Source organism: Rhinolophus sinicus, linkage group LG03 (genome assembly GCF_036562045.2).
Source record: "Rhinolophus sinicus isolate RSC01 linkage group LG03, ASM3656204v1, whole genome shotgun sequence".
Classification (NCBI taxonomy): Eukaryota; Metazoa; Chordata; class Mammalia; order Chiroptera; family Rhinolophidae; genus Rhinolophus; species Rhinolophus sinicus.
The window spans coordinates 155,775,662-155,802,376 of NC_133753.1; the positions used below are offsets into that span (position 1 = coordinate 155,775,662).

The window sequence follows — 26,715 nt, forward strand, 5'->3', positions numbered from 1 at the left end:
TCCTCGTGTGCCTGTTGTCAAAGCCTTTATTTGCTTACTTTGGTTCGTTAGTATCTTAGGGAAAGAGATCCTGTCATAAAATGTTTTCCATGCTCTACCTACATGTTTTATCAACTCTGCTGATACAAAAGAAGAAACATCTCATTGGATGACACTTACAAATACTGTCCTTCAGCATTACATTGATAACTGTATTCTCACTCCAAAAACATGAAACCATTTTAAGTAAAAACTTTTCCTCAGAATGTACCAGAAGAGGGAGCTAAATATATTCACCTCAAATTTCTCAAACTGCAAAATAAAGGTAAATGATAGTTCTTTTTTGAAAATACTTATATGTGCAACCTGTTTATTAGCCATCAATTAATAATGTTTTAAACACTTAAGGTTCACCATAGTGTAGTCCTATCAATGAATAGTTTATATAATCTAAGAAAGATAAATATTTATAATTTTGTTTCAATGAGATTTTAGTGATGTGACTATTATAAGCCGTATATCAAATTAAGCAAATTTCTAACAGGCCCGTTTTTCTAATACTAAGAGTCCACATAGAACAACAGATTTACAATACAAAAATAAAATTATATTAAATTTTTACTTCAGAGAATTAATGAACTTGTATCATTTTACAAACCCTATACCCTGTGGTTCAAGACCCTTTCAGATTGCAATATGCCCTGTGATAGACAGACACATGTGACCTTGCCACCTACTATTTCTGTTAGCCATTGCAGCTATCCAGGATAAATGGCGCAGAGCTAAATTATGGAAGAAAATCCTATAGCAGCACTGTCAAGCAGAACTTTCTGTGATGATGGAAATGCTCTAATAGCTGTGCTATCCAATAAAGCAGTGACTACCCACATTCGCTTCCGAGTACTTGAAATGTTGCTACTTTGATTAATTGAACTTTTAAATTTTTATTGATTAAATTGAAATAGCTATAGGTGGCTAGTGACCACAATGTTGGAGAGTACAATCTTAGAGGCTGAGCTAGGGCAGATTTTGTCAACAGCAGATGAAAGATTCCCGAGTTGACTTTGTGCTAGAGACCCCACTATAAAGCCATCCCTGAGGACAGGGCATCTGGACATATAGTTAACTGACATCTGAACCCTAGGCAAGCAAAGTTTATGATTCAGTCTCCTGGGTAACATCCCTGGGATACATTCTGGATTTCATAAAGGCAGGACAGATGCCATTTCTAGACAGTCACTATGCAAGAGAGCTGCGTGGGAAGTTTACCTGTCCTGTGTTTCCTTTACCTGCCTGAGCCTATGGATCGCGAAAGGAAATTGCTAGGAAACCAGTCCCAGGCACTACCACAAACCCCTGGAATTGAAATATCCAGGAATGGAGCTGGTTGTCTGTTTTGGGTTAGTACTAAGTCATAGGACATGCTGTTATGATAAGCAAATTCATGCGGGTAACTCCCTGAAAAAAATCCAACAACGACATGCACCAAATCTCTAAATGTTAAAATGTGAGTATATCTGAAAAGCACTTAAGATACAAAGGTCTTGAAAGTTTCATATTCTTTTTAATTAAAGGCATTACAAAATTAAAAAAACTATAAAATGAAAGAGCATACTATTTCATTTTTTTTCTGATCAACTATAAACTACTTCCCTTTGCCTTCCAAGAGTATCAGCTCACAAAAATATCATCCCCCCCAAATGCCTCTACACTGAACAAAATGCAGTTACTATCCTATCAGCAGCATATGTAACAAAAGGAAAACATAACTGTAGAGAAATGTTATGAATCAGGCTTCACTGCCATTCTCTTCTTAGCCCTCTCAAACTTACAGGTCTTAGCACATGCCAGGATGAAGAAAGCTGAAGGTTAAATTGTAAATACACGAATCCAAGTATCCATCCAACACTCACTCATCCAATTAACACACCCAGTTCCACTTCCCTTCTCTCATAAATTAAACATTTTGTTTTTAAAATAAGAAAAAAAATCTTTAAAGTTGGCAACTGAAAATGGAATTACTTAATAAAGGTTTATCTCCTTCCAGAATCTTATCAAAATAATCATTTCTGCAGGCAAATATGAAAGTTAAATTAAGTGATAATTAAAGATGTCACCTCATTGTGATTGGAATATTCACCCAACAGCTGTTATAGTACTGGGTTGGCACATATTATATTTAAAAGGGGTTCCATCTCTCTATTTCTTCACTTCAACTTGAAGAAGGAAAAAAAAAAAGAAAATCTTTCCTTAGTCCTTTCAATATTTCTTTAGCAAAAAAATGGTGGTTTACTTTCAGTGTCCTAAGTTACAAAATATCACTGGTTTCACTCATTAAAGTGTTACATGAAGTTTCTGGAAAGCATTGTGATAGCTATCAGGTTATCTGGAACATTTCTCAAAGTGCACACCAGAATACAGATATTCCTTTTATCATATACTGAGTAAAATTCCCACTGAATATTTTATTTTGAAAAAAGCTTTATTACCTAAATGTATGAATCACCACAGCGGATCAAAGTTTTGCAATGGGAGTTTTAAAAGGTAAATTTTACAAAGAGAGACAATTTAAAAAAAAAATAACACTGCACATTAACACTGAACAGATTTCCTATTCTCTAGTATAGTATCTGTGATTCAATCCATTTCCCCTTTAAAACATTTAAACATAGGAAATGTGGTAGCCCTACCCAAGCAGCATTTAACGTTCACTTCTACTTCCAGCAACGTGATCAATTAATATGAAAAGTCTAAAAAGTATTTCTAAAGCAAAACACTAATTATTTCAACACTCCTAAAATCAACTATTTATTTAATTTTATTAAATACCCAAGATCAATATTTACTTTTCCATTAGATCCCATTTTAAGAAATTCCAACAGGAAATGGCAATTGCTAGGAAATACCAAATTTTGCAAGTAGTTTTTTGAAAAGTCATAATAAAACCCCATATCATACAGTTCAATAAACCAAAACATAATGGAACTAAAACACATATGTACAAAATATATAGATCACATATGGTGACTATTAAACACAACATAAATTAGCATGATCCTCATAAAGTTTGCATACAAATGCTCATTACATTTCAGGTTTTTATAGCTGAATTTTTATACCAGACATATTTTTATACCTGAATGAGGAATGCTTTTTAATTGTGAATCCTGCAGTAGCCGGCATTTAAGTATGGAGAGCCACGCCCACTCTTAAAAATCTGGGTGAATTTGTAGATTCCTCTACTACAATCCAGCACTAGTTTTGCACTTAGCTGAATCATTTTCATCAGACGAAACGAGTATTGTGAGAAAGAAAAAAAAAGAAAAGAAAAAGAAAAAGAAAAAGAACAGCAGAAGGATCTAAAAGTGGTGAAGCCAAGATATGCATCGTTTTGTAAGAAAAGAGGAATCCGTCCTCAGCATCGACAAGAATGCCAATGAACTAGGTGTCCCAGGTTGTAGAAAGAACTGTTGATGACAAATCACATTCTGCCTTTTCCACTAGTTCTATTTTTCCCCCCTTTGCCCTGGTGACAACCAATCACATGCAACAGAAGAGAGCTTTCTCTCCAAACTTAGGCCCTTCCCAAACCACTAACATGGACAGGCCTGAACAGTCCTTGGGCACCAGCGGTGTGTGGGAGACAGTGGCATTCCTTGCATTAAATGGTGCCAACACCGCTACAAAGTGCAAGATGAAACCAGCACACAGCTGCACCTTTGGGAGGCGTTCTCTATAAAAAAAGATATTTTAGAGTTAGTGCCTGGCAGGGACGAATGGAAAGTTTAAGCTGAAATTCTGGGACTCCAGAGACTGCGCAAGCCAAGTATTTCATTACTGATGGAAGCAGTTTGGAAGTATATGAAACACTGCCACTTACCTTTTAAAATCTAATACAAATACACAGAAAAGCAAGTGTATATGCAAAGTGTGGGTCAATATTAAATCAAGATGTTTGTCTAATCACTGTTGCTAAATCAAAACTTTATTTCTGTCTGAAACAATGTCTCATTGTTTCAAATGAAAAATGTATACGCTAGTGGGCAAGAATCTAACAAATCCTAATACATTCTTAAATAAACCCTATAAGCGTGTTCATACCTTATGCCTATAATGATTAATACTCTGAACGATTAAACTTCTTAAGCTCTACGGGCAAGCCATAATACTGGCTAAAAACCTGAAGCTAAAATACTAATACAGCAAAAAAAAACAATTATGGGTTCCTTAATTTTGGAGCACACCTGTTTAATCAGCAGTAGAGAAATTATTAAAAGCACAGGTTCAAAGCTAAAGAAACTGGGATTTTGATCCTGGTTTTGCCACTTACTAAGTGTAACCTTGGGCATGTTAATTAACTTGAACTCCAGTTTCTCTATCTGTAAAATGGGAATTGTTAGTGTAATAAGGATTCAAGGACTAATATTAGGCTGGTGCAAAAGTAATTGCGTTTTTTGCAATTGTTTTCATTTTTAACCTTTTAAACTGCAATTACTTTTGCACCAACCTAATACAACAAATAAACATGGTAGGCATAGTGCCCCATATGTAGAAAGCACAAACAAATGGGTAGCTATTATTAATTTACAATTATTCGTGTAAACTTTTTCATTATTATTGTTAGATTTAATACTCAATTGTAATGGCAAATTTTAAGACCCAGAAATTATTATTATTAAGACAGAAAGAATTCTCAATACTTTTTAAAGATGGCAAACAGGAAGCATATTTGATAGAGAAGATACCTTCATTCTGCCTTTCATTGTACATGTAAACACAATATCTTTTCAGAAGTCATATCTAAAATACCACATTTTAAAAAATATATTGTAGTTCTCTCCAAAAGGACTATCATCTTTAATTTTTCTGAGTTATTATACTTCCATTTTCCAAATGTAAAAGAAAAATTAAGTTGGAATGATATTGAACTTGGTGGAAACAAGGGCTTTTTCTTTTTTTTTTTTTGAGGAAGGAGAAAAAGAAATATGGACAACTGAAAATGGGAGTACAAGAGTAGATGTGAAACTAAATCTTCAGCCATAACTACATTATTTCCAGAGATAACTAGTTAGAGGGAATTGAAAGAGTTGTCAACAGATTTTAAACAAGTCTGCAAATCTTTTCTGATACGCTAAACTAATTAGTCTTTAATACCTTTATCTTCTCCCACTTACCTCTTCTGCTCTACAGCTTAAAAACAAATGAAGGGGATCTGAGATTCTCTGCCCATTTAGTTTTATTTCTAGACAACAGACTAGTATAGGAAACAAACAGCAGGCTAAGATCTTCCTAATCATAAGCGGACATTACAGCTTTGCTTCTGACGAATGGCTTCAGCTAAAGCCTTAGAATTAAGAGATAACTGAAACGCAAGATTCCACTTAATCTTTGGCAGGCTAACCCAATTAATTGTGATTCTTATCATCTAAATTGGAGTCTGACTTAAAAATTATCATTTACAATACATAGCAAATTAAAATGCTGGGCAGGAAGTAAATGGGAAAGAAAGGGACTCTCCCCTCTCCCCATTAGGAAAATAGTTTATACTAGTTGAGTCCCTGGGATTTAGGAAGCTAAAGATTTGTAAGGGAAGTTGGTCTTTTGGTTTGTTGGCTTAGCAAGATTTCATATCTAATGGCACTAAGAGTCCCCTAAGGGAAGGCAAGAAGGAAAAAGCATACATACACATTGGGTGCGTGGCCATTTGTTGAACAAATAAGTGAATGAATGATTATTACTGAACATCAATTAGGAGCCACACCCCAATAGTAGTATTTTACAGACATGCTTTTATTCTCCATAGCAGTTCAAAGACGTATAGTCCTTATTATCCCCAATTTAAAGGTGAGGAAACTGAGACTTAGAGAAATTAAATCATTTGTTCAAGGTAACAAAGCTATAGGGGTGTCCCTAAGTTCAGGTTGGATCTCTTTCTCTCCACCAGAGTCTGTGAGTCCCAGTCAAGGAAAGACGCCTGTGATGAGTTTCCAAAAACTTCCTGCCAAGTCTCCCTAACTTAAAGGGTAACTGTGATAAAGGTGTTACGTGACACAGATATTTGATGCTTGATCCCACGAGTAGCCACAGTACTTTTTGGCGTGTGCAAGTAAAGCTAATCAGCTTTGTTCCCTCCAAATAAGCAAGACAGTACAATTCTCCCTCACTACAAAATATTTTGAAATGCAGATAATTAACATTGCAAAGAGAAAGCAATGAAAGCACTTTTAACAACAAGAGGGAGGCAGGGGCTCCAGGTGAGCCAGCTATCTCCCTGTGTGTCTCAGGGTGAACCTGTTGGAGGCTCACTCACTTCTCTCTCATTTATATCAAAGAATAGACTTCACCGTCATATGTATAAAATGCAATGAAATAAATGCTTAAAAATAATAAAAGCAGGGTCTTCCAACATAACTTAAGAAGCCCCAATTAAAGGATCCTCCGATCAGGAGAGGGCAGAGGTAAGGGAGTCAGAAAGATATTACTGGTGAAACTAGAGACCAAAAACAAGCGTTTTGATCTAGGCTGGAACCTAACTGTGCAGAAGCTAGGCATCGGCTGACCAAGGGGAAAGTACAGAGAGGAAGGAGCTGCCAAAGAAGCAAATTTGTCCAGCAAGGCAGGACAGGCAGTTTTAAGAAGGCCTAGATGGAAATCAGAGGAAAACCAGATTCCATTCTAATAACTACAGAGAGAGTAGGACTTTTTCTGACATTTTTAAACATACTACTGAAAAGTTCAAAGAACTGTACAGTGAATGCCCATATATCTTCATCCTAGATTCTACAAGTAACATTTGACTCTGCTTTATTACATATCTATCCATCAATCTATCTTACTTTTTTTGGGATACATTTCAAAGTTGCAGAAATCATTCACTATGGACTGAATTGTATCCCCTGCCTTCCCAAATCCGTATGTTGAAGTCTCAACTCCCAATATGATTATTTGGAGATGGGAACTTTGGGAGGTAATTAAGTTGAGATGAGGTCATGAGGGTGGGGCCACCATTATGAAATTAGAGTCCTTTTAAGAAAAGACTTCATAGAGCTTACTTTTTCTCTGCTGTGTGAGAACATAGAGAGGCAACTGTCTGCAAGCCAGGAAAGAGCCCTCGCCAGAACCCAACCTGCTGGCACCTGGATTTCAGACTTCCAGCCACCTGAACTGTGAGAAACAAATCTCTGTTGTTTAAGCCACCCAGTCTACGGGACTTTGGTCATCGCAGCCTAAGATGCCTAACACATCAATACACTACACTCAAGAGAGGAAGGAAACTTTTAAGTCTAGAAAAAACATCAATGTCAAATACCAATTCTGTAGGTATTTAGTAAACATCTTCTGTGTGTCAGAACATTCCCAAGGACAGTGCTTCCTAAACTTTAATGTGCGTATTAATAACCGGATCGGGCTGGGGTTCAGGGTTCTGCATATCTGACATGCTCCCCGGTGCCGCCCGTGCTGCCGGTCCTTGGCTCACACTTGGAGCAGTAAGGGTGAACCCACCAGCCACAGAGAGAAAAGGCAGATCATGGTCGGAGACAGAACCCTAATGATTAACCTTCATACTTGTTGCTTCCATGCCTTGGGCTTCATTCATGGGCTGGTCTTATACCAGATCCCAGCAGCCCAACGTCTGAACATGTGTCAGGCAGATGACGCTGACTGACACGGAGGGTCTAGCTATAAAACCTAATCAGAGCTGATCTGATACCTAATTAGATATCCAAAGAGAGATTAGCGGTAGAGGCTGGGCTGCTCTATGCATCTGTGCACATTGGTGTGGAAAGGGTGATGACGTGGGTCACCACTTGCCAAGGTCCCACAGTAAGTTCAGGCTCAGTTAGCACCCAGTTCTACTGATGCCCACATCAGAGCTTTTCCCACTTCTAGCCACATTCAAGAGGACTCAGCTGTTTAAATTTTGGTGGAGTTGGGGGACAGGAGAGGAATAGGAAATATTGGAAAGGCTGATCTGACAAATTATTACTACTACTACTACTATTAGTACTACTACGTACGACTTGTAGTTCTTATGTATTTAACACTCACCATTTCCTCGAAAATAAGTCCTAACCGAACAATCATCTCTAATGCGTCTTTTGGAGTAAAAATTAATATAGGACCCGGTATCATATTATATTATTTTATATTAATTATATTAATATATTATATATTATATATTACATTAATTTTTACAATAATTAATTTTACAATAATATATTATATTATATTACATTAATTTTTAATCCAAAAGATGCATTAGAGCTGATTGTCCAGCTAGGTCTTATTTTCAGGGAAACATGGTAGTATTGGAAACTGTGCTCGTTGCTTTGTGTGCTTTATCTCATTTAATCTGTGCAAACTTGTGAGTTCTTAAAATTGTCCCCATTTTACAGATGAGGAGACCGAGGCTAAGAAAAGTTAAGCAAGTTGCCCAAAGTCATACCAGCAGTAAGTGGTAAAGGTAGGATTTTAAAAAACTGATCATTTCAAAGCCAGCTGTAACCACTCGGAATCTCGGTTGCATGCAGATACACCGCATGACACCATGCTGGTGGTTACAAAGCCATGAGAAGAGGTTGAAAAGTCTTTGCAGGATACGAATGGAAAAGCACTTGGCAACAGGAGACACCCACAGTTACAACCCTTAGTGACAGGAGGTGTGTTTGTTCAACTTGAGCTTGGACTGGCGGGCCATTTTCTCGCCATCACCTCTGCTTTATCAGGATTGAACTCTTGCCAGTCTGCTCAGCCAGGCTAAATATTTTCAGGACAGCATTTATTAAATATTTTCTCATAAGGCTAAACTAAGCACATTCTTCCCCAAGGATGTAATGGGTTTTATTCAGCTAAATATAGCTGGTTAACTTATCACTTTCAGCAAGGTATGAATGTACTATTCTGGTTAATCACTGGGTGGAGAAAGGGCCCAGCAAATAATTTACAAATACATATATTTTGTAACTTACATTTCAAAGGTTCCAAAATGAAATCCTAATAAGATATGCTTAATGAGTATATGAAAGGAGTTAACGTGCTCCTGATTAGAGAAGGAGAGAAGAGAAAGATGAACTGTCTGTGGGACTGGGTTGAAACAGAACATAAAGGAAAAAAAGACAAGAGGCCAGAAAATAACGAATAGCAAGTTCCTTATCAGTTAACACAGAAAATAAGACAGTATTTAGTCAGCTATGTTTCAATTAAAAAAAAATTATTTTTAAATCACTGATATAAAACTAAGCTATCCATACACAGTAAGGGTGCAATTTTGAGATAGTAAACACAACCCTAAACAATTGCGTGAGGAATCAGTTTTTAAAAAAATGAAGCAATATACTTTTACTACCTCAGACAAATGTGATTAATTCTGGCAGATTAATAAATTCTCATATCTCGTAATATACTCTGTCAGTGAAATGAGCAAGGAACTATTCACTTCTCAGCTAAAGAGATTCATGGACTTATTCTGGTTATGATTTTCTTTTTAAGGATAGAAATTTTTTTAGATGGGTCAAGCTGGACAGCAGTTGGATCATATTAAATTCTCAAAAAAGCGCAGGGTAATAAAGAGCACTATGTTACAGAGACTTCTTTGTGCCAGACCAACCTACGCTTAAAAAAACACCAAAACTGTAAAATACAAGAGGCTGTACAGATAAACCAGAATCAAAATATAAAATACATATATTGACTACCGAAACAAGACTGCCCATATTCACAAAAAGATCCTCAGAAATAAGCTAAAAAAAATACAGATAGGTGACATCTGAGACCTGGGTATGTTTCATAATTGCTTAGAAGTCAGTAGGGAAAAGGTGGCTACGTCAAATAAACTAGAGCTAACTGGTGAAAGTAAAGGAGTGAAGTCAAAAATTAAGCTGGACCCAGATATGGAACTACTCAATCAGTCATTTTAATCAACACTCGAGATTCTTGATAGAAAATACATTGGTAACAATTTGCATATAGCGCAGGACTAAACCTTCCCAGCAAAAAGTGGGAATGATAAGGAAAATGTTGGTTTCCTGTAATGAAAATAACCATGATGTTGATGAAGGACCTAGTGACTCAGGCTGGTGGGCAACCCAGAGGTGAAAGCAGTCACTGATCACTGCAGGCTATTCCTTTATGCATTCTCATCCCAAAGTTGCCCCTTTTTTTCTTTTTAAAAGATGTTTTTATTAGTTTCAGGTGTACAAAGCAACATATTAGTTAGACATTTACAGCCCTTACAAAGTAAAAACCCCTTCCCCCAAGCTACTACCCCTCGGACATCACACATAGCTGTTACAATACCATCGACTATATTCCCTATGCGATGCTCTTTCTTACAGTTGACATATAATATTATCCTACTTCAGCTTCAGTGTACAGCACACTGAAGGTCGCCCCTTTCTGAACAAGCGTAACAACCTATGCCCCACTTCTCCGTTGCACCACTTCTGCCTTCAGTTGAAAGGGAAGTGATAGGGCCTGAACCATGGGAGGGAGTTTTGTACATTGTGTTCTATCAGATTAGGCCTCAGTAACTTTATGAATTATGAGCTGTCAACTTCTTTTTCATCTGCTATAGAATATGCTTCTTAGAAATTGTGGCTATAAATAAAACAACAGATGTTTGCTGGCTTCAATAGAAGCTTGGGTAATTTTTTAAAAGGGGCTAGAAGTTAAGAAAATTAATTCAAAAGGCTATATCAGGTTTCCCTCTGTTGGTCACTTTTTGCATTATTCTGTAGAAGGCACAGATTATTCATTTTTAGTCCATAAAATACTTTTGGGGGCCATTTAATGTAACCTATTGGACAAAGTAGAAGGCAGTTTATAACATATTGCATCCTTTCTGTGACTTCTGTTAAAAAAAAACAACACAAAAAACTCCTTACATATGCATAATTGTTCCTAAACCATATGAAACGCAATTGAAAAGCCACTGTGCAGTAGTAGAAAAAATAAAAAAGACAACAGGTGAGGACACGAGTTCTAGACCCCTCTCTGTCAATAACAGGTTGGGGAAACTTTGGGGAAAACATTTAATATCTCTGGGCCTTCATTTCCATATCAGCGACATGGTAGGGTTGAGCTAATACGTTATACAATAATTTCTAGTTCTTAAATTCTATGACTGGAAGATAAAAGTCAAGGAGATCACATGGCTAATACAAAATTACTGAATTACATTTTATCATGAGTTACTTTAAAAATAACTCTTATTTTCTCTGTTGCCACTATGTGATTGCAAATCTGGTAAAAATCACAAGAAGGCACCTGGGGAATGACTGGAGCTGGTACCAAGCAAAAGATCACTTCAAATATTGGGGGGCAGGGGGGCGAGGGTTAAGTTAATTACATTAAATAAATTAAAAATGACAAAATTTGATTCTATTTGATTGGGCTAGTTTAACCTATAATTTCTAACAGGGTGGGAAAGCTTTTGTGCAGTAGTGTTTTTGAGTGAGATAAAAATTTTCACTCTGTCAGGAGGAACAAATTCAAAAGGACTACAACACCTCTCCAATTTCTGTATGTAAATCTAATGGACGACAACTAACTACATATTCTTAAATGTATTTCAAAGTCAAGACTACTACTGATCAGAGACTAACTTTAAGTTTCTGTGTATCATGATTTGGGAGGGTGGGGGTGTAAAGATCATGAAACTGAGAGCAACATAAAAGTCAGGCCAAAGAGGTGGCGAAGGAGGGAGGGAGGGGAAGGGGGGACAGTCACTGGCCTAGATACTGCTCTAGTCACTTAGGTTATTTCCTTGAGTCATGATAACAGCTTTGTGAACGACACTGGTCTTATTCTGCATGTGGGAAAGACTGAAAGGTCAGGTGACTACAGCAGGACCACTTGACTGGTGTCTGGCATCAGATACCACAGCCCACGTCTGTCTGAATCTGGGCCCTGCTCTTTCCACTTCACCTTTGATTGCTCCTATGGGTAGTTCTTCCTCCTGTTCTCCCTCTTCTGAGTTTTTTTAATTCAGTTGCTTGTAAATGCAATCCCTTTTAACATTTTGAGATTTCTGACCAACATACACTGGGCTCTAAGAGACAAGAGAATGGGTCGGTGCAGAATCTGTTCATGATTGACACAGTGAGTACAGGCATCCATGGTAAGACAGGAAAAGGGCTTTACTGGAAGGCTCTGTTCCCCAGACCCTAGATCATTGTTAGTTTATCCATTTCCTCCGAGGGAACTTGGCATTCAGTCATTCGGAAAATAATACATTCTCAAAAAATGTGGTGGTAGGAAAGAGTCCCAAAGCACACAAGATCAGAAATAATATGCCAGACTGCCCTTAATACGTATTTGAGGCTCTCGTTACTAAGATGCTGATCATAATGGCTAACATTTATGATGCACTTAATATATGCCAGGTACTGTGCTAAGTTGCTTTACTGAAATTCTCATTATTAGGAAGGTTCTATCATCATCCCCATTTTACAGAGGGGAAAACTGAGTCTGAGAGGTTAATGATTTGTCTAGGCTCACAGAGTTGTACCAGTCAGAGCCAGGATTTAAGTGACAGAGGTTATCTGGTTTAGAAGACACAAAGGCATCTCCCTTCCAAGGGATCCTTACCTACTAATTGTCATCTCATTGAGTTCCCTTAGGGCATATGGTTTCCTTAGAGACTGTACCTTTTCTTGGTATAGCCCAGTGCACTACTCTGGAAACTGGCACAGCACTGCCAAGAGCCAGTAACAAAGTTAGAAAGACAAGAGTTCTCTAGTTAAAGAACAGACCTGGAAAGCAGGGAGGTCTAGAAAGCCACTCCCTGATTGGCCCATTTTCCTACATATAGTATTTTTTAAATTGTATGATATTCTATAGGATGTTGAGCATATCCGATCTATACCCACTAAATGAGACAACATCCCACTCATGGTGACAACCCTCTGCATCCTTGAAAATCACAATATGAGACCAATTGTTTCCATGTCCTATCTTGCATTTTGATCATGCACTTTGGAAGAAAAGACACAGAAAAACATGAAAAGAAATCCAACAGAATATACAAAACAGCACCAAGTAGAATTTATACCAGAAATCCAGAGAACGACTTCTAGTACTCTGTAACGATGGGGTCCAAATATAAGCCATATACGTAAATAATTTAAAATTTTCTAGCAACCACATTAACAGAAAAAAAAAATAAACAGCTGAAAATGAAATCTTTTATACAATTCTATGTATAAAAACTATTATCATTTCAGCATATAACTAATATAAATGTTATGAATGAGATAATTTACATTGTTCTTCTACACTCATAGCAAGTCTCAATTCAGACCGGCCACATTTCAATGACTCGATGTGACTGCTATGTGGCTGGTGGATCCTGTATTGGGCAGCACAGCTCTAGAAGACAGCCTTTAGTTTTTCTCAGTGTGAATTTGGTTCTCTGGAGAATGTGTTAGCTTTGAAATCAAAACTAAAAAGATATACAAAGATCCATATTCCTTATGCCCCAAGAAGGTCAAATAGGAGTTTTGTGTTTTTTACTCTCAGCGTGTAACGAGTAAAAACAGCTTAACACCACTGTAAAGGCATTTAGTCTGGGTGGACTGGGAACTGGGGCACCTGCAGTGTTTGTTATACACTAAGAATACCAGGAAGCAGGTACCCTGGTGTCTGTCACAACGCCCAGCGTGAGGTGAGGACATTAGGCAAACCTATTAGTTGGTTCTTCAGAAATACAGTGATTGCTGTAAGTGTTTCATCTGCTGGCTGTCGGCTACTGGCTACTCTTAAAATGAGCATTAAATGCGTCTGTGTACCTCCTGCTAGAGACAATCTGCTGACTGCAGCTGACAGAAGGTCCCATATATCAGCGACAGGCCACCGTCCGGCTATTAAGCCAGAAAATCTAAGGTCTGCTTAGGTTCACATCTTGACAGTATGAGCTGCAATAATTTCATTTATAAAATTAGTGATCATTAACATGTCTGATATTGGCTACAAGATAAATGAACAGAGGTTAAAATAAAAGGGGTGGAGGTAGAAATGCGTACCTAGTATTGGAGGCAGAGACAGGCGCCTTAGGGAGCTCTTATTCTTCCCGATAAGATGGTCCAATGGTCTATATTTTTATAGCCCATCTTCAAATTCAAAGTCTCTAACACATCCCTCTTTCCAAAACAAGCAATTTAATGAATCCGTTCTTATAAAAACTTGGAAACTGTTTCTCAACTGTGTTGGTAACAATATTAAGTGCACCCTGGGCTACAAAAGGCAGCAGGAAAGGGGGCTGTGGACGAGGGTGGAGCAACTCAAGTGACACCTTGTGCTGTCCCATGCCATCTCCCTTGCAGCAGGTGCCCATGCTACTTGCTTAGACTCCTAAAACTTGACTCTTTCCAAGTACATACATGGAACATGAAGCTTAAACCCAGCTCCTAATCGACACTTCTAAGGAAAAAAAAAAAAAATGTTTCACAGCTCCAATATCTGCTTCTAGTTTGGACCCAGAAGAGAAGCTCTTTCCTTTAAAAAGTCAAGTAGCTATTGTTTTCTCCAAATGTAACAATATGTTTTATTGGCGGAAACTGGAAGTGGCAAGCAATTCCCAACTCAGATTATATGATAACATTATACACCGCTGAAAGGTCCGGAATCAAAAATTATTTTAGGAAAGGCAACAAGAAAAGAACAGAGATTTGCAGTGAGTAAGCCTCAAACCTCTGGGTTCTTTCTGGGGAAAGGCCTCTGAGTCTGAAGGCAGTGAGGGTCCCCGTGCCTGAATTTCTAAGGAGAGGTTTAAAAGAGCCTACCTTCATGAGATAGTTGACATAGAGAGTTTATCAAGTTAACAAGGCTTTCAAGGTGTCAATTTTCATGGTTTTAGGGCTTGGCTATGCAGGTCAAACCTTGGTATCAGGTGCTACTTTATTATGCTACCCAGGAAACTGGCTCTCAGGAGGAAGTGTGCGGTCTGTAAAATTGTGTCCACCGTCTGCCTTAGACAGCTAGCAAAGATTAAATTCAGATGTAAACCAACATTTCAAGAAAGGGGCTCAAGATTGCCAAGAGAAGGTGAAGCTCTGGGAGGTTAGTCATGGAATCTGTCCCAAACTCATCGCACCAGGACACAGAGGATGTGATCAGTGAGGATCTACTGACTGAATGCATTTCTGAAGGGCTCCATTTCTCCCCAAATGTTTAAGAACTCGTGGTCAAAAAAGACATTTTGAAGATGAAACTTATGTCTATGACCCATTTGAGATGCTTGATTAAGAGACTTTAGGTAGTTTACTTAATGTAAATGAAAGAACACTTTAGAATTAGTTTGATCTGGGTTCAAATGACACCTCTGCTTCTTTCCCACCGAGTGGTAAGTGTCTCCAGAGCAGGGACCTAGAGCAGGAGCGTTAATCACGGCCCCTGTGCTGCACAGATGCCTGATACAAGGAAGCTGGTTGGACTCCTGTAAGTTGAATCTTTCTGGACTTCAGTTTTCTTAGACATAGGCTATATGGATCCGGTTATCATTTCTAAGATCCTTTCAAATGCTCTAGGACTAATATTATGAATTGAACTTGCTGTTTGAAAATAATTGAACAATTGTTATATATTTCTGCTAATAATACTGAATATAAACCCTGAAATAATGTATCACCGAGATTTTAACCCCATAAGTAACAGTCCTTTCCTTACCCAGCACTTGAAGATGGTGCAGGAATAATTCAGAGATCACTGATGAACAGTAAAAAGACGTGGTGTTAGGGGAAAAACACACACACAAAAAAACAATCAAACAAATCCAGATAGCAAATGCCAGATACAGTGCCTGAAAATGTTAATCTGCTCTGCAAAAGTTGTTTGAACAAAGGAAGAACACCATTTTGCAGGACACAAGAAAAAGTATGAGCAGAACGGAATAACTTCACAGTGCAGTACACCCATTTTCCCATCCTAACTGACTGTCATGACTATATTACTCCCTTTTAGGGTCTTTCAACAGCCAGTAAGGCAAAGGCATGAACAGGCCAATGTTAATTACTAAAGGTCAGCTCTGTGTTAATAGAGGTTACTCCTCCATGGCTCCGTCTGCATTGCAGCGGGCTCTGTGGTAGACAGGACGTGCAACTTGTGGGTAGAGAAAACTTCGTTGCTCTTGACGAAGATGGCGCCTCCATCCAGCTCCCTTTCATTGAGTTATGAATCCCTTTACTTGCTCCTCTAATTCAAAATGTTGAAGTGGAAAAATAATAAGGTATGGAAGTGAGCTGAGCCGGGCTGGGCCATGCAGCTCCCTCCCACCTCTTGTGGTGCCCCCACCTCAGACTGTGGACCATGAAGGAGCCTACACTCCTGGTGCTACGTATCACAGTAGTGGCTCAGGAGACTGCACAAAGCATGTCTGCCTCTCTTTGGTTGGCCACACCCTGAGGAGGACACTTTCTACCACAGGACAAGTGCTAATGCGTCACTGCCCCCCACTTGGCAGGTCACCGAGCTGTAACAGGCTAGGTGAACACCCTGGCCTTCTTCAACAGGGAAAGAAAGGCCCTGGCAAACTGAAAAACAGGACGCTTGTGCTGAGTATCTCTTGTCTTCCTTTCCCAAATCTTTTTCCCAACTTGGCAATATTTTCCTTCCTCCATGATCCCACTCTCTTGCTAACCCTCCTCCCTGATCCATAAGACTGCTCAACATCTCCTGGTCTCTGTGGTCTCCCCCCACTCAAAAGCCGGTCTCTTCGGGGAGGGGCTGATCAGCAGTCACACTGAAATGGAAATGACCAAGAAGGCTTCCTGAGTTATCACATCAGATGGATATGGCTGATTTTAATAGGGTCTCCAGCCAAATTCTTCTAACTGTAGTATTCCAGGCATAAGCTCTTAAAACCCATACGCACATGTATGACTCTTTAGTGCTTTGCTATGAATGAATCACTAAAATGGATGTAAATAAGATCAATAAAACACTCTGGTCAGTGATGGATTTTGAAAAGCTGAGACCAGATAACCACTTAGGACACCCAATCATGCTCACTGCAAACGCTTCAACAACAATAACTTCTGACCACAACAGTAAAATTAATAAGTGTAACAATAACACCTTAAATTTCTATAGCACTTATAAGACTACAGAATGTTTTCACACTTTTTTTTTTTTTGGGTCCTCAGACTGAGAGGGGGGGGCAGTTAAAGAGAAAAGCACTGGTTTAGTAAATAAGTTCAGGCTGTTTTCATCAAAGAACAGTAAAACATCCAGTTGGGGTAATTAAAGTGGCTTTGAACGATGTGCTATTTTGCATAAATAGATAGTTGGTTTTAAAGATTTCTGTGAATACGCCCCTATGAATTCAGTGCCCCATACTTGTAAGCGGGTACTTCAGGAAAAATAATAAAACCAAGCCACAAAGGCACTCAGTTACCAAGCCTGCAAAGCCCATGTCTGTGGTTTTTTGAAGATGTTATCAGCATTTTAACGTGAAATGTCGTGCAGACCGAAGTCCTAAACAATCACTACTTCTTGGGAATTTCACAGAGCATCAGTAACGTTCCAAATAACATAAGAACATTCATAAATGTGTGTATTGTAATCTCTCCATTACAAACGTGATTAATGACAACAGATACCAGTACTAGAGAGGGAGTAGCTGTTTACTGTGGTAGTATGTTTCACTTTTGCCCTCTGATTCCCTCCCAAGTTATAAGAAAAGCAGTGGGAACACATCAGGTTGGGATCCTAAAGGAATACACTACCATGAAAGTAGTGAGGTTGAGAGTCAAAATGAAGCTACAGCTCCTTTAAAGCAAGCTGAAGCAGTTTCCCCAACCCCCTTTATCTTTATAAAATCAGTAACTCATTTACACCAAGGACTATTTCACAGAGCATGGCTTCAAATTAATACTTGGTCATAAGGATCACGAAGAAGTAGCTGACAAGTGGCATTTGTTCAACCCACTGCTGGAGATGATGAAGGCTGGCCCAAATAAAGACGCTCCGCGCAGGCAGCTCAGTCAAGAAGGAATACCTCCAAGACTCAGGAAAAGCCCTGGATTCACCATTTGTTCTGTGCAACACTAACTTCCCTTTACAGAGAGAGTGGGTTATTCCTTCCATTATCTGTGGCACAGAAACACCTTTATCTGACAAAAATGTCAAGAGGACTAAAAAGTGAGTACTTTGCAAATCAGGGGCTGAAACAACTCTCCTTCGGTAATTTTTAGAAAACTAGATGCTGTTAAATTTCATCATCCATTTAGAAATCTCAGAGGTTAAGCTCTAAAAAGCTTCTGGAGCAACCAGTGACTAACGTTGCAGGCCATTCCAGATTTATTTCCCTTGAAAGATTTCTCTCCCCAGCAAGTACAGCCTCCCAGCAGCATCGCGTCCACTCACAGTACAAATCGAGGCCTGACTCGTGTCAAACGGGGACAAATACAAGAGAAGGATTTGGAGGTTACCCAGTGGAAAATTTAGGAATAAGATTCCAGAACCTCAGGAAACCCTGATTTAATTTAAGATACTGCTTCATTTGCCTTGTTGAGAAAAAAAGCAAGATTGTACTTATGCAATCTACTCCCCTGTATTATATAAAGTTTTAAGACCTAAAAGAAACATGATTATGTGTATGAACCATTGCTAAGCACTTCCAAGGGTGTTACCTTAAATCACATTAAAATTGGAAAAAGTAAGTTACAAACAGTGAGCGACACCAACACTTATCAGTCCACTGGGGTCAGCTCCAAGGTAGAAATGACTTAAATACTAAACCAATGTTCCAGAAACATAACTCTCTACTCAGAATACCTGACATAGGTCTTTTTTTTTTTTAATTGAAGACTTCACTTGAAGTCTTTGTAAAAATACCCTTTTGGATAGAGGTCTAAGATGAAAATGGCTTAAGCTGACTTCTGCTTTGTAAAGAGATTCCAGTGTCCCAATACTACATCATTCATCCTCTTCGGATTTTTTTTTTTTTTTTTGGCAAGTTGGACTGAATGATTTCTGTGGTCCTTTTCAAATCTAAAATCCTACTTGAAATTCTTTTCGTAAACTTGCAATTTTCCAGCCTAATTGAAGAGGAGAGAGGGTAAGAGAAGAAAAAATGACGAAATATCTAAACAACTTGCATGTAGATTTAGGATGCAGAATCATTCTTTTCTCAGAACAACTCTCCCCTCGGCTAGTTTTCTATCTGCTGACAGTGCCAGCAGCATAGGGAGTTTGCAGCGCAATCATCCAAAGTTTGCTCAAACACTGGTCAACTGACTTACGTAACATTCCGGGGGGCAGGCTCCCATTGACTTGCCCCATTTAAGGCCAAATGGCAAACATTTAAAAATCACTCAAGATTCTGGAACGGTTATAAAAATACAAAAACAAAAAATGGGATTCATGGGAAAATAAAAGGAAGACATTTAATAGCTCTTTCTTGGAATTGATATAGATGGGTTTATAGTTCATTGTTTTCAGTCATTCCTCTGACTAAATAAACTTGCCACCTGCTTAAGTCAAGTGCTGAGAGAATATGACTACACCAAAATATGTATGAAGCATGCTTCATTTACCATAAAGAACTCTAATCAGGCAAATGTGTGCAGCTGGAACTAACTTGTACCACATTTTGCCAATCCCCCAGTTCATGGTAGATATTTGCAAACACCTCTATAAGTCCCAGCTGTTTTTAGTTAATAGCTAATGTTGGGAGCATCTTGCCTAACTTACTGGACTATCATTTCTGAACTTTTTGTAAAGTAAGGACTAGATTCATTTATTTTCAAGTCAAATAAATGACCCAAAGATAAATTTAAGTTTAGCTCTTTTGAAAACAGTAATATTTCCCATTGAATGTGCTCCTGAGGCCAGAGGAAATGTTCTTTCCTTTCCTAATATTTCTAGCCAAGTTCTAACCCAGTTTCTTCCCAAGAATATTTGTTTTCTATTTCTCCAAGTCTAGTTTTAAAAGGCTGGAACCTTTCACAAGACAGAGTAATTCCATTTGCTAGTTGGCTCTTTCTCCAAGTCCAGCTAGAATCCTATGGGACACATAAATCCTTGTCTGAAATGTAGGATAAGTGTCATGAAACAGACTGGAAACTGGGAAACCACAGTTCAATGCATAATCACAAAGATATAAGTGAAGACCCACTTTAAATTAAAACTATAGCAATCAGAAATGCCACCAAGCATTAGTTCTTCAATGGAAACAAGCCAAAGAAACAAAAACATTCAAGAAAAATAGTATGCATATCATTATTAATTTGGGGAGAAAAAAATGCAATGTAGCAATACTAATAATTAGTGCTGCTAGGAGAAAGAGACAAGGTAAAAATAAATTCACACTCATCTGAATTACTTAAGCCAGACATCCAATTTCCCCCATCAAATACTGTGTCAGGTATTACCTGGAAACACAAACAAACCAAACCAAAACAAAAGAATAACCAAACTAGGAACAGCAGAAAAGAGGAAGCTCCGGGAGGGAAGGCAGAACAAGGTAGATTTGACGGCCACCGTGCTGTATAGGCAGCTGCCACTGGATGGCAGTGGGTTGTCACATAGGTAAGTGGCTTAGAGTGTCAGATGGGTCATTCCACACTCCCTGCAAGCTCTGCCCTAATAACTCAAGGCTTCAGGAAATAAATATCTTCACTCTACAAAAAATGTTGGGGACTCTGGCCTAAGAATTGCAAACCTTTGTTCTGATCATCAGCAAGTCCCATGAAAAATACTACTTTACTATCAGAGTATGGAACTAGGGACTGAAACAAATTAAAACTTCTAAGTAACTTCTAGGATTCTGAAATTCAGGACACACACACACACACACACACACACACCCTACGTTTACTATTAAAACACTATCATCCCAAGACCAGTACAACAAATTGAAACCACATTTTATTCTACTTTTTCTTGTTAACTTGATGGTTTCACCACACTTTTAAATGCTACACACCCCCCTCCCTCTCCCTTGGCATTTCTTTCTCTCTCTTTTTTTTTTTTTTTTTTTTTTGGTGAAATCAGTAATCTCACCAGTGACAAGCTTTGCTTTCAATAAGTCTCTCTGCCAACTTACCCAGCGTCTCCTCAGGCAACCCAATAATGAAAGACACATGTAGGTGCTTGCCCATCATCAGGCACAAACTCCTCCAATGGGCCTGAAAGTGGGCCTGTACCTCTGCTGATCCTTGGGGTGGGGACAGAGTGCCAAGAGGGGCCTGGGATGGCCTAGGTCTTTGTCTAAACAGCAGCTAAGAGATGCAAGGGGCCAACCTTTTTTCCTCTGCTGGACTCACTGTGGGACAAGTCATAGCACTTCAGTTCAGCGGGGGGAGCTGTTGAGGGATTGCTCAAACACTTGGCAAACATGAAGGTCTTAAGACACCTAAACGTGAATTCTGCCTCGTTCCTGCTGGTGAACTGGAGGCAATGCTTTCCAAGCCCAAATTCATGATCCAAGCAGAGCATCTCCAAGATCAGCCATTCCTTCTGCATACAGCCAAGACTCCACCAACCCCCAGCCAGGCAGGGACCATGCAGAACTCCAATCTGGGTTCCTCCTTGGAAGACAGTTTGCTTCTTTCTTCCTTTCTCATGGTGCTGTCAACTGTGTGCTTTCCTCTGTGACACAGAAAGACTGCTTAAAATGTGCAAAGTCTGAAAAATGGACTAATGAAAAGTCTGGAAGATTTGCAAGAAAGAATAGGATTTGTAATTCTAGACCATAGGAAAGCTTCCTACTGTTTGCAGCTGGGTCTCCCATCAGAAATCAGTGGCTGATGGATCTAGGTCTACAAGAACCCCCCTTTTTCAGCACATCCCAATCCCAACCTGCAGACTAACTTAAGCACCATTTTGTGCATTTCCTGTTAGTCAACAGCTAACATATGTCCAGCCCCCTTAGTTCTGCCAGAGAGGGAAAAGCCTGGAGGGCCATTAGGGCTCATACAGACGTATTCATTTTAAAAATTACTTTTTTTTTCTTTTTAACAGGATACACTGAAAAACCAACTCAGAAACACTGTTTACACCTTTCATCTTCTGAACCGAGAACTTGAGTGATCTCATGCGTAGTAAGGCCACCAGAGACGTGCTGCAAAGGTTTTATCACAAGTACATTTCCAGCACATGTTATTAAATCCAGCATTCTAGAATATTTTAAAATTGAATCTAGAATTCAGGAATTTTAACTTCCATGGTGACAAAGGCAATGTTAGCCAACAGAACCACTGTACCACTCACTACCTTAAAGAATCTCCATATCTAAAAAAAAAAAAAAAAATCCTTAATTTAAATGGGATCCATATCTGAAAGCAACAGCAATAACCCACTGTATGCTGATAGGTTCTGAAGCTAACCAACTTTAGTACCTTTAAAGTTGGTTATTGTGTCAGGAAAGTAATTATTTCTCTTACTTCCCTTCTCCCTTGGGGAGTCTCAAGGCAACAAGTTGTTGGAGCGACAATTTTAGTACATGCGCAAAAAGTAAACACATCCACTCTTGACTTAAAAGGACCTTTTAGGATATGAATTAGATTTCCTGTAGTTCAGTGGCACTGGTAAGTAGGTTTTGAAATTGCCTAACCAATTTCAAGCACTCCAGGGGAGTCCATTCAAAATCCCCCAGCAGCCCTGCTTTTAGAGGTATCAGGCTGGGGACATACAAGGACTAACAAAGCTGGGGCCTCCTAGAATGGCTGAATGTCAATACAGGAAGTGTCCAACTTACACACGGATTGTGTTTCCAAAGCTCATCTGTAAATTGGTTGTGCAAAACTAGGAACACATTTCCCTCCAGAAATGTTATAAAAGGTGGTTAGGTCCCCAGATTAGACCACCAAGATCTATTTCACTGAAGTTATTTTGAATAACTTCATTGGTAATGGCTGTGACTGGGCACGTATGAGTGGCAATATGGGTAATAGAAACTTTGGTAAATAAACAAGGAAACCTAACTCCTTTAAGGTTAATTTCTATATCTATGTCAAGACCAGGGGGAATAATCCAATCCTCCCGCTTTGCAAATGTCAGAGGCAAGCATGGTGACAGAGCAGGGAGCAATACAAGGGGGGTGGTGGTGCAGGGGACAGAGCAGGGAGCAATACAAGGGGGGCGGGGTGCAGGGGACAGAGGTCTGGCAATACCAATACCTGGGTTCCCACTGCCTTGACCCCCCCATTCACCCCCCAGTGCTGGGGCCTGACACTGAGATCCCAGACCCTGTGGGAGGTACCGTACCACTCCATCGTCCTGCTCTGGAGGGGGCACTACACCCCAGCAACCTAGACCCTAGAGGGAAGCAAGGGCAGTGAGGCAAGAGGGCGGGTGGTAAGGGTGAAGGAAGGTGCCTCCTCCCGTGTGTCAGGAACACTGCTGCCCACGCTCTCTGCTTCCCTCCACTACTAATGAATAATGCCGTACTCATTATGGTGACCCCAGCACGCAGCCCAGCACATGGCACCAGTAAGCACTAAATAAATGACTGTAAACAGGAGTGCCCAGGAAATCACCTCCAGTTCTCTAGGGGAACAACAGAAGGTCGCTGGCATGAGATGGGGATTCATCCATTTATTCATTTACTCACCACATAGTCTATCAATTGCCCTCTATGCGGACAGTTCAAACGGTGGCCTGATTGAGAAAGTATGGGTTAACTTTTTCCCCAGCAGTTTCCATTCAAGGAGTACTTGAAATGCCTGGTAAGCAATGACTATAAACACCTATTAAAATGCAGCTTTATGGGAGGTTAAATCATTATTGTAGTAGCACAGTAACAGGGATTCTTGGGGTAGCAGAATTCTTAGAAGGCCCTGTTGAACTAACCTATTTCACTGGGAGAAACAATTACGTTTCAAAGTCCAAATGCCCAAACGATGCTCTTTAAAAATGAACTTGAATTTACCTGGTTCAGTCATGTGCTAAGTACTGGAATCTGGGACAGGACCACTTGGTCCCAGGGTAGGTAATTTGTCTGAGCAGCATGTAAAAAGCCCCCTACATCTGCTTTTACGGAAATACACTACAAAACGACCAAGGAAAGAGAACACCAGACAGACTCGATGGTTCAAAGAGTAGAATTTAAAAAGGGGTAAAACTTGGATAGTTGAAAAAAGCAGATATTTAAGAGGGGTGAAAGTTTCACGTGTACCTAATTCTACTCTTTTTTAATGGTAAGAACATAACCAACTGGAACAGGAAAATGACTACAGGTTTTAAATAATGAGTAAGCATATATTTCTTTTCCTAAAGGAAGGGACAAAAATAGAAGAGAAAGAAGGTATCATTACTGGTAAATGGGCAGGTCTTTACAGAAGGAAATTACACAGACTGATTATAACAATGCATTTCAACTTTCCTACATAAAACGCTCATGTCTTAAATTCCTTGACAATGTTCACAAAGCTAGCTCCTCTCCATCTCAGCCCTTCAAACTATACAGCAAGACAGGGTATAAGCCTACTGCTGACATCCATAGAATCTGCTGGAAAACATAAATGTTTTACCTCCTTCAGAAAACATTCTTTGATTTATTATGACCTCAACTCCAGCCACTCTTCTGTTTGGTTTTTGCTTTTATTGTGCCTATTCATTTAATTTCACCAATATGTTGCTTTATAAGAGTTTGTATATTTTCTACGCATATATAGGTGTACTGTGTAAAAATTAAAGCAAACAACATGATTCTCCCAATGTCCCTTGTACCACCTCTTTCTTTAGCTGTTAGAGTGCTTAGTTCCCAACTGAGGAGGGGGTGCTTAAATAAACTTTGCCAAATTAGCTAACCAAACATGCACTGCCAACAAAGGGTATCAACTGATTATTTGGGAAGTATCTAACATTAAAAAGCTTAATATTCTGAACATAGGAACAGTGGTGGCTTTATTTCTAAGTTTGTTAGGGTATATACCAATACATACACATGAAACACTAATGTATGTAAATTTCAATTGTCTCAAGATTTGAAGGTTGTTTAGTTATTGGGGACACAAAGGGGAGGATTTAAGATGATACAGTATTAACAATAAAAAATTGCTACACTGGCGTTTTATATTTAAATACAAGTATTCATAATAATTGAATGTATGTATTCATCCAAGTATTGGGGAAATAATTATTAAAAATAATATTTTCCCAGTTTGTAACCACTTGAGACTTTGCAACAAAAAACAATGATTTTTTATTATTATTATTATTAAATGCAACTTAAGGATGTTCAATGACTCTGGGGAGATTCTGTCGCTCAGGGCAGTGGTCTCTGTATATTGCTCATGATCTGGAAAAAAGAAACCCTGGCATCAGGTCGCATGAAAGGCCAATGTCATCCAGCCCGTCCCACTTCAGTTGGACAGAAAATTCTGGATTTCAAAGCTTGGACTGAAGAAAAGTCCAAACTAACAACAGAATTAAAAAAGAAGTTTTCAAAATCAAACCTCCAACATTTGTCCAATTAAAAATGCACTTATCCACCTAATATGTATACCATTAAAATGGAATTCTGAGTCTAAAAAATATGCTTTTAAAAAAGGGATCATGAGAGCTGCACACTTCCTCTACCTAAGTGTCTTCTATGATTCAATGAGATTGGCTATGACAACTCCAAAGCACAGAACAAAGACTCATTAAATCATACATTTTCAAATACCTCAACCAAGAGCACCATCAAATTAATTGTTTTGATCACACCCACTATCTGTCAGATTGGCAACCATCTTTTAGCTTTAGTTCTTTCCTACTACCAGTAGGTGGCAATCTTTATTGCTAAGACTACTGAGGCATAAGATTCAGTTTGGAAAGATTGTTTTTCCTCCCTCGTGTCATGAAAGCGTAATTTATTCAGTTACTGTAATTTTGGCTTTGTAAGAGAAAAAGAAGACCTAAAAATCTCCTCAAAAAGAAGCAAAATGCGCCCCCCCCCCTTTTTTTTGTCTCAACATGGTTTTGAGGTATCATTACCCCCAAACAAGGCATGAGTAAATATAGAATACATCTATATGGCCAGTTAAAGGCTCTGAAATGGCTCTCACCAAATGGTGCAGGTAATGAAGACACACAGTGTAGTATTCTTGCAGGGGACAAGACTTGTAACTGCAAATGAAAACACTGTCTTAAGAAACAAAGCACTATTCCGGTGGGGTTATTTTTGAGGCACAGCTGTTTGACAAATTCACTGCCCCTTTCACTGAAACTGAAGAGAATATTCAAGCGTTATGTCTTAGAAAGAAGAGGTCAGTCTCACACATTGCTAATTTGTGCAATTCTGCTGTAATTTAACCTCATTTCTTCTATGGATAGCCTCAAAGAAGATGAAGAAGAGTTCATTACTACTCTTCATAAAACACTGCTTCAAGTAATTTTCAACTGTTTAAAATGGCCCTGCGTCTTTATTTCCTGCGACCAAACAATTTCAATTCCTTTCATTTCCTTCAGGTGTAAACATACCACTTAAGTCTAAGAAACAATTTGTGTGTATGTGTGCGCGCGCACGCGCACGCACACACGCCAAACATGTTTTTACAATTTTTGAATGGTATCATCAAATATTTAGTTTTTGCCAAATTATCTGGTTTTTAATACTCTAATTAGTGTTTTAGGGGTTTGGTTGTGATCATGACACCTCACTGAAATCCTTGGATTGGTAGTGTCCTTAATTCTATTTTCCAGACAGGAAAATCAACGTTAAGTATGTTACCGTCTTTAGGTCACCCAGCAAATGAGTCATAGCAATTAGGACTGATGCTTGGCCGAGGGCATTCATTGCTCACAGCTCCG

General features: G+C 38.9%; 1 protein-coding gene across 3 annotated transcripts in view; it reads right to left on the reverse strand.

Annotated features, from left to right (window-relative positions):
* The window catches only part of PIK3R1 (phosphoinositide-3-kinase regulatory subunit 1), an 86,470-nt gene that overhangs the window by 30,001 nt on the left and 29,754 nt on the right, over positions 1-26,715 (reverse strand). Inside the window, exon 1 of one of the 3 annotated variants that reach the window (XM_019746042.2) lies at positions 3,116-3,649. The exons of the other annotated variants lie outside the window; for them this stretch is intronic. The gene's annotated coding sequence lies outside the window, so the exon portion shown is untranslated. Of the gene's footprint in view, positions 1-3,115; positions 3,650-26,715 lie in introns of those variants that run through there. 3 annotated transcript variants of the gene reach the window in all.